We start from the raw sequence: 9768 nt of genomic DNA, 5'->3' as shown, positions 1-9768 counted from the left end.
TATTGTAGTGCTTGACAAAGGGTTGCCAAAGTAATCCCTCACCCATGTGGTTATATCAGCTATTGTTGAGTGGCGGTTCTTGATGCAGTGCTGGGATGGAAGGGATGGAAGATCACGGGTGTTCAGCTTAAGCTTGCGCTTTTGGCCTTTACGCATTGAAATTCCTCCCGATTCCTTGAATCGTTTAATGATATTATGCACTGTAGAGGGAGAAATATGCAAATCCCTTCCAATCTTTTTTGAGGTTCATTGTTTTTAAACATTTTAATATATTTCTCACACATTTGTGGACAAACTGGAGATCCTCTGATCATCTTTGCTCATCAAAGACTCCACCAAACCTGTACCAAACCATGATTGTACCAAACCATGATTACAATCACCTGTTGACATCACATAATTATTTTGTTTTTTCACCTCATTACTAGCCCTAAATTGCCCCCGTCCCAACTTTTTTTGGAATGTGTTGCAGGCCTGAAATGCAGGAATGGATGTTTATTAATAAATGAAATGAAGTCGACCAGATCAAACATGAAATATCTCAGGTTCATCCTGTCTGCAATCAAATAAAAGTCAAAGTAAATGTAAGAAACTTTAACAATGAATTTCATTTGCATTTTCCATACTGTCCCAACTTTTTCTGATTTGGGGTTGTAAGAATCAGACATGCATCTAGCTGGGAAAGTGGCTATATACAATAAATAAAATAAATAATTGAAAGGACAGGAGGCAAAACCTGAACAAAGTCCAAAGAACAAACATAAACCAATAAAAATTAGATTCACGTGATGTGCGGGTCATTTTCATCCTTACAGATAAAGTGAGTCCCAGACTGCTGCAAGCCTCACAAACCTTACTCAAACCCAGGCGCAGTTTAGGGTAAATGATATACCTACTGGCAAGTGGGAGGAAGCCAGAATACACACAGGAATTTTAACACACATACCAGAGAACCACAGGCATCGATGGATCAAACCTAGATCCTCCTCCTCCTTTTAACTGTGTCAGGTTGTTAATAGAATAGAATACTGACCCCTTATTTTTAAAGAAATAAAACGTGTTTGGACTATTGCTGGAAGTAGTAAATTCGAGACTTGGCAATGCCACGAGCCATATTTGGCTTGGAGCCAGAATTGACCCTACAGGCTGGGTGGAAGGAATTCAATTCAATTCAATTCAACTTTATTGTCATTATACAATACAGGGTTGTACAGTATAACGAAACACTGTCAGGCTACATCTCCAGTGCAGACAATGAAAGACAATAGTGCAAAAACAATGGGGGAGGGGATGGGGGAAGTTACCAAAAGAAAACCATACATAAGGTGCATAGACAAGGTGCAATGACAAGACAATATAAGGTGCAAAAACAATATAAGGTGCAAGAACAAAACAAGGTGCAAGAACAAAAGCAAGGTGCATAGACAGATTGAGGTAGTGGATTTGGATTTAGCAGCTAGGTTTAGGTAAACAAATTCGAGGTAGTGGATTAGCAGCAAGAGTCCAGTAAAAGTGCGAGTGCAACAGTCGTAGAGGTGGTTATGTCCTGGTAGTTATAGTAGGAATGACTAGTTTAACCGCTCGTGGGTAGAAACTGTTCTTGAGTCTGGTGGTTCTGGCTCGAATGGTCCGGTACCTCTTCCCAGATGGCAGTGGCTGGAACAGGAAGTGGCTGGGGTGTGTGGGGTCAGAGGAAATGTTCCTGGCTTTCCTCAGACATCTTTTATTGTAGATGTCCAGTATGGGTGGGAGTGCGGTTGCAGTGATGTGCTGGGCAGTTTTCACCACCCTTTGAAGAGCCTTGTGTTCAGCAGCTGTGGCACTGCCGTACCAGACCGTGATGCAGCTTGTCATGATACTCTCCACAGTGGATCTATAGAAGTTACAGAGAAGCTGCTGTGGCAGGTTGACTCTCCTCAGTCTTCGAAGGAAGTGGAGACGTTGTTGTGCCTTTTTGATGACGTGTGATGTGTTGAGTGACCAGGTGAGATCCTCAGCTAGGTGGACGCCAAGGAACTTGAAGCTGCTCACTCTTTCCACCGTTGTCCCCTCGATGCTCAGTGGTGTGTGCACTCTACTCCCCCGTCTGAAGTCGATGACCATCTCCTTGGTTTTGCTAACATTGAGGGAGAGGTTGTTAGCAGTGCTCCACTCTGTGAGCATCCTCACTTCCTCCCTGTACAGCCTCTCATCATCGTTGGTGATTCTGCCGATTATTGTGATGTCGTCGGCAAACTTTATGATGGTGTTGGAGCTGTGTTTTGAGATGCAGTCGTATGTGTACAGTGTGTACAGCATAGGTGAGAGGACGCAACCTTGTGGGCATCCTGTGCTGAGTGTGAGGACGGGGGAGGTGTGGTCACCCATCCTAACAGATTGTGGTCTGGAGCTAAGAAAGTCCATAATCCAACTGCATATTGTGTGACTAATCTCACTCTCACTACTGACAGGCATGCATCGCTTTCTGTCTGTTAGCTTAAGTATATGAACAAGGATTATTTGTGAGTGCCCTCCTCTTGGTGCACTTATCTGCTCAATGAAAGTGCATGAAGAAGGTCCTGGGTTCGATCCCCAGGTGGGGCGGTCCAGGTCCTTTCTGTGTGGAGTTTGCATGTTCTCACTGTGTCTGCGTGGGTTTCCTTCGGGTGCTCCGGCTTCCTCCCACAGTCCAAAAACATGCAGTCAAGGGGTTAATTGGAGACACTGAACTGCCTTATAGGTGAATGGGTGTGTGTGTGTGTGCGTGTGTGTGTATGTCTGCCCTGCGATGGACTGGCACCCCATCCAGGGTGTTACTGTGTGCCTTGCGCCCCCCCCCGCGACCCTAATTGGATAAGTGGGTAAGACAGTGAGTGAGTGAGTGAGTGAGTACTAACAAGCATGCATCGCTTTCTGTCTGAGCTTAAGTGTATAAACAAGGATAGTTAGTGAGTGCCCTCCTCTTGGTGCGCTTATCTGCTCAATGACATTGCATTAGCCGGCTGGAAATAACCCCTAATGACATTCCTGACAAATAAATGGCCTGCTTTTAAGATTTGACTCTTGTGGGGTGTTTCCAGTCTGCAGTGGTCAGTATCTATCAAAAGTGGTCCAAGGAAGGAACAGTGGTAGACTGGCCGGTGTGGTCCAATCCAACAGACGAGCTACTGTAGCTCAGATTGCTGAAGAAGTTAATGCTGGTTCTGATAGAAAGGTGTCAGGATACACAGTGCATCACAGTTTGGTGCGTATGGGCCTGCACAGCCGCAGACCAGTCAGGGTGCCCATGCTGACCCCTGTCCACCGCCTAAAGCACCAACAATGGGCACGTGAGCATCGGAACTGGATGACGAAGCAACGGAAGAAGGTGGCCTGGTCTGATGAATCACGTTTTCTTTTACCTCACGTGGGTGGCCTGGTGCGTCGCTTACCTGGGGAACACATGGCACCAGGATGCACTATGGGAAGAAGGCAAGCCGGCAGAGGCAGTGTGATGCTTTGGGCAACGTTCTGCTGGGAAACCTTGGGTCCTGCCATCCATGTGGATGTTACTTTGGAACGTACCACCTACCTAAGCATTGTTGCAGATCATGTACACCCTTTCATGGAAACAGTATTCCCTGATGGCTGTGGCCTCTTTCAGCAGGATAATGCGCCCTGCCACAAAGCAAAAATAATTCAGGAAAGGTTTGAGGAGCACAACAATGAGTTTCAGGTGTTGACTTGGCCTCCAAACTCCTCAGATCTCAATCCAATTGAGCGTCTGTGGGATGTGCTGGACAAACAAGTCAGATCCATGGACGCCACACCTCACAACTTACAGGAGTTAAATGATCTGCTGCAGACATCTTGGTGCCAGATACCACAGCACACCTTTAGGGGTCTAGTGAAGTCCATGCCTCGACGGGTCAGGGCTGTTTTGGCAGGAAAAGGGGGACCAACACAATGTTAGGAAGGTTGTCATAATGTTATGCCTGATGGTGTATGTGTGTATATTTTTAACCCAGCAAACTTTTTGTAAACGTTTTATTCAGTACCAGTAAAAACAGCTGGAAAATCAATATATTCATAGTATTCTTAAAAAAAGCTCTCTTTTTATATTGTGGTTGAACAATCCAATTCCTGTGTGTGGAAGGAATGTGTATTATTAGTATGTTGTGAGGAGAAAACAACTTGTTGAGGAAATCGTATATAAAAGGTGGAAATGGTTTTTCCAATGCCAGAATGGAGAGCGATGAGTGTGGTTGTGTACAGGGGGGTATGACTAAAAGGTCAAAAGGAAATGTCTGTTTATTCTCTCAGTTCTCTATGATGGATGGTGAAACCTCACAAATCACTGTTACTGTCGACATGAAACGCCCGGTACCGTTGCATAGCAATTCTATAGATGCCTATGTGCTCTCCTGCCAAATGTATCATTTATGGACTAGTTAAATAGCAATATTACTATACAAAAAAGCAGAAGCACACTGAGATAAACATCTGTCTACTAAGTGACAATGACAAACACTTAGTCATGCATCTGCATGCAAATGCGCAAACACATGCATGCTCAAAACATCAGCAAGTGCTGGTGAAAGTGCACAAAAATAAGCCACAGGAAGTAGGGAGTGGGCGAAAGAGCCCGGGAGGGCACTATTTCATTGTTACTTAGTATTCAAGGTCACAGCAGTCTGAATCTGATCACATATATATAATGTTACCTATTCGGACTGCACTGATGCTGAACAGGAAGGCTTGGCTTGGGGAAAATAAGTATTTGATCCCCTGCTGATTTTGTAAGTTTACCCCCTTACAAAGACTTGAACAGTCTATAATTTTTATGGAAGGTTTATTTTAACAGAGAGACAGAATATCAACAAAAATTCCAGAAAAAAAAACATTAAATAAAGGTTATAAATTAATTTGTATTTAATTAAGGGAAATAAGTATTTGATCCCCTACCAACCAGCAAGAATTCTGACCCCCACAGACCGGTTATGTGCCCATGAGGCACACAAATTAGTCCTGTCCCTGTATAAAAGACACCTGTCACAGAATCAGTTTCTTCCGTTCAAATCTCTCAACCACCATGGGTAAGACCAAAGAGCTATCAAAGGACGTCAGGGACAAGATTGAAGACTTCACAAGGCTGGAATGTGCTACAAGACCATCAGCAAAAAGCTTGGTGAGAAAGAGACCACTGTTGGTGGGATAATTCGAAAATGGAAGAAATACAAGATCACAGTCAATCGCCCTCACTCTGGAGCTCCATGCAAGATCTCACCTCGTGGGGTAAGAATGATTCTGAGAAAGGTGAGGTCAGTCCAGAATTACACGGGAGGAGCTTGTCAATGATCTCAAGGGAGCTGGGAGCAGAGAAATGCTGGATATGACCCCAAGAACACCATCCCCACTGGGCATTTCTCTGCCTCCAAACACGGCGAGTGGAGTTGATGCCAAAGAGCTAAATTTTTGTCACATCTGACCATATCACATTCTCCCAAGCTTTCTCTGAATCATTCAGGTGTTCATTGGCAAACTTCAGACGGGCCTGTACATGAGCCTTCTTGAGCAAAGGGACTTTGCGGGCACTGCAAGATCTCAATCCATTACGGCGAAGTGTGTTACTAATGGTTTTCTTGGTGACTGTGCTCCCAGCTCCCTTGAGATCATTGACAAGCTCCTCCCGTGTAATTCTGGACTGACCTCACCTTTCTCAGAATCATTCTTACCTCACCAGGTGAGATCTTGCATGGAGCTCCAGAGTGAGGGCGATTGACTGTGATCTTGTCTGTGGGGGTCAGAATTCTTGCTGGTTGGTAGGGGATCAAATACTTATTTCCCTTAATTAAATACAAATTAATTTATAACTTTTATTTAATGTTTTTTTTTTCTGGATTTTTTGTTGATATTCTGTCTCTCTCTGTTAAGATAAACCTTCCATAAAAATTATAGACTGTTCAAGTCTTTGTAAGGGGGTAAACTTACAAAATCAGCAGGGGATCAAATACTTATTTTCCCCACTGTATATATACACATTAAGTTGCGAGGTGGGGCCTCCATGGATCGGACTTGTTTGTCCAGTACACCCCACAGATGCTCGATTGGATTGAGATCTGGGGAATTTGGAGGCCAAGTCAACACCTCAAACTGGTTGTTGTGCTCCTCAAACCATTCCTGAACCATTTTTGCTGTGCGGCAGGCCACAGCCATCAGGGAATACAGTTTCCATGAAAGGGTGTACATGGTCTGCAACAATGCTGAGGTAGGTGATACGTGTCAAAGTAACATCCACATAGATGGCAGGACACAAGGTTTCCCAGCAGAACATTGCCCAAAGCATCACACTGCCTCCGCCGTCTTGCCTTCTTCTCATAGTGCATCCTGGTGCCATGTGTTCCCTGGTTAAGTGACGCACACACACCCGGCCATCCACGTGATGTGAAAGAAAACGTGATTCATCAGACCAGGCCACCTTCTTCCATTGCTCTGTTGTCCAGTTCCGAAGCTCACGTGCCCATTGTTGGTGCTTTCGGCGGTGGACAGGGGTCAGCATGGGCACCCTGACTGGTCTGCGGCTATGCAGCCCCATACACAACAAACTGTGATGCACTGTGTATTCTGACACCATTCTATCAGTACCAGCATTAACTTCTTCAGCAATTTGAGCTACAGTAGCTCGACTGTTGGATCGGACCCCACGGGCCAGCCTTCGCTCCCCACGTGCATCAGTGAGCTTTGGCCGCCCATGACCCTGTCGCCGGTTTACCACTGTTCCTTACTTGAACCACTTTTGATAGATACTGACCACTGCAGACCGGGAACACCCCACAAGAGCTGCAGTTTGGAGATGCTCTGAACTTCACTTAGTTAAAATAAATAGTACATTTTAAATGGATTTGGCAGAGCAGTTGCACTTAAACAGGGCCGATAAATGAGCCGCTGAAATAAAACAGAATGTGCAAACAGCTGTCTTGTGCCTCGGGACTGAATGACATTAATTAAATTCAAATTGAGAGCTATTTTAGTCATGTGTAGTAAAATGTTCTGAGAGAAGGTGAGATAAACTGTTAAAAAATGGTATTTTGTGAAGAGGTGGGTCTATAACAAGCACTAAAATGCACATATTTGAGAAATGCAGCTTGGTCCAAATACCAAGATGTCCATAAATGCTTACACTTTATATACACTGATCAGCCATAACATTCAAACCACCTCCTTGTTTCTACACTCACTGTCCATTTTATCAGCTCCACTGACCATATAGGAGCACTTTGTAGTTCTACAATTACTGACTGTTGACCATCTGTTTCTCTGCATGCTTTGTTAGCCCCCTTTCATGCTGTTCCTCAATGGTCAGGACCCCCACAGGACCACTACAGAGCAGGTATTATTTGGGTGGTGGATCATTCTCAGCACTGCAGTGACACTGACATGGTGGTGGTGTGTTAGTGTGTGTTGTGCTGGTATGAGTGGATAAGACACAGCAGCGCTGATGGAGTTTTAAACACCTCACCGTTACTGCTGGACTGAGAATAGTCCACCAACCAAAAACATCCAGCCAACAGCGCCCCGTGGGAAGCGTCCTGTGACCACTGATGAAGGTCTAGAAGATGACCAACTCAAACAGCAGCAATAGATGAGCGATCGTCTCTGACTTTACATCAACAAGGTGGACCAACTAGGTAGGAGTGTCTAATAGAGTGGATACAACACACACTAACACACCACCACCATGTCATTGTCACTGCAGTGCTGAGAATGATCCACCACCTGAATAATACCTGCTCTGTGGGAGTCCTGGCCATTGAAGAACAGCATAAAAGGTGGCTAATAAAGCATGCAGAGAAACAGGGACTACAGTCAGTAATTGTAGAACTATACAGTTTCCAGAATGTTCTTTCCTATTCTAGCATGACTATTCCCCTGTGCACAAAGGGATGAATTTGGTGTGGATGAACTTCAGTGGATGAGCTAAACACTCTTTCTCGTACCATGTCTGAACTCGCAAGTACTCTGTTAATTAAATTGTCACACTCTAAAGCCTCTTAAAAAGCCTTTACCCAAAGAGTAAACACTGCTAGTGCTACTATTATTTTGCACATTGAACACACCTGTTATTTTACACCTGATTTGCACCTCAACCAGCCAAAGGCATGCATTTATTAATTAATTTATTTATTTTTACTTATCACTTTATTATGGTCAGATTCACTGTGGGTCTAACCACCAGGAAACAGTGGTTACAATACAATACAATACAATACAAAGGACAGGGCACAATAAATCACAGAATATCATCAATTTATCATCCTTTTATGTGTTTGAGAATTTGCCACATTTTTTAAACCAGGTCCCCAGAAACTATTGCCAATACATGTACAATAAAACTTAATAAAATTATTAAGCTATGGTGTTTCAGCCAAACCCATTACCAACATGTGTATAAAATAAATTATACATTATATATTTATAATATATATTATATTATCATATTATTATATTTATAATGTACATTATATTATTATATATCCATATTAAAGCCCTCGGTTTTGGATTCAGATGTTCCACAGGCTCATGGACACATGGTTATATACAGTACTTTTGGTCATTTAATGTTTAATTTATATGAATTAACTGCTTAAAGGGGGAAAGAATGGTTTCTGTCTCCCTCTTTTGGTAAAACGTAAAAAATGCATTATCCATGTTTCTGGATAAAGACAACATGGCTAAAAGACAACATCACTGCTAAAGTTAGAAACTGATGTTTAGCAAAGAGCAACAAACAGTCCCTGTATTTGTTTGCATCAAGTGGAGGTTTGGAACTCAGTAGTAAGTGCTGTAATTTACAGTGCATTTTAGCAAACCACTGGACGACATTTTTAAAGAAAAAAAAACCCAACACTTGTCCTTTCTGAAACCTCTTTAGTTTACAAAAGTATTTCACTAAAGTATTTAGACCCTTGGGTGCTCATGTGGTGCAGCATCTATTACTCTAGCCCAACACCCCTACGACGGACAGACAGGCATCTACACAGACATGATTGGCTGTGTCTAAAGAAGCGAATGGCTGAATGATTTTGTGCCTCATTCAGGGTATTCCTGCCTTGTGCCCGGTGGAACTGGACCCACCAAGACTCGAGTGCATTCTATTTGTTTTAATTATCCTTATGATATATGATGTTTATGTTTATGTATATGATGATTCTTCTTCTTATTATTATTATCATTATTATTATTATATTATTATTATTAGTATTATTATTATTATAATTATTGTTATTATTATTATTATTAGTAGTATTGTTATTGTTATTGTTATTGTTATTGTTATTGTTATTGTTATTATTATTATTATTGGTATCATTATTATTATTATTATTATCATCCTTATTATAATTATTACCATTATTATTGTTATTTTTATTACTGTTATTATTATTATTACCATTATTATTATTATTATTATTATTATTACTATTATTATTATTATTATTATTATTTTCCTAACAGCAAAAAGAGCTTTAAATTTCGCAAGTTCTCCCTGTGTTTGCATTCCCAAATACTACTCACACGTTCTATGTGTGTGTGTGTGTGTGTGCGTAGTCTGCGATGGACTGCCTACCTTTCTTTCACCCAATGAACTGGATACAAAGCAACCTTGACCAGGATAAAGTGGTGGTAAAACAGACAAGGAAAGACAGAAAGGAAAAAAGAAAGAATAATAATAATAATAGTCCTGGCCCACCGTGACGTTGATCAAAATAAACCGCCGTGACCTTGATCAAAATAAAATATGTGGTAAAA

Source organism: Trichomycterus rosablanca, chromosome 22, assembly GCF_030014385.1.
Source record: "Trichomycterus rosablanca isolate fTriRos1 chromosome 22, fTriRos1.hap1, whole genome shotgun sequence".
NCBI lineage: Eukaryota > Metazoa > Chordata > Actinopteri > Siluriformes > Trichomycteridae > Trichomycterus > Trichomycterus rosablanca.
The sequence above is the reverse complement of the archived record's forward strand: the minus strand, read 5'-3'. Positions refer to the sequence as shown.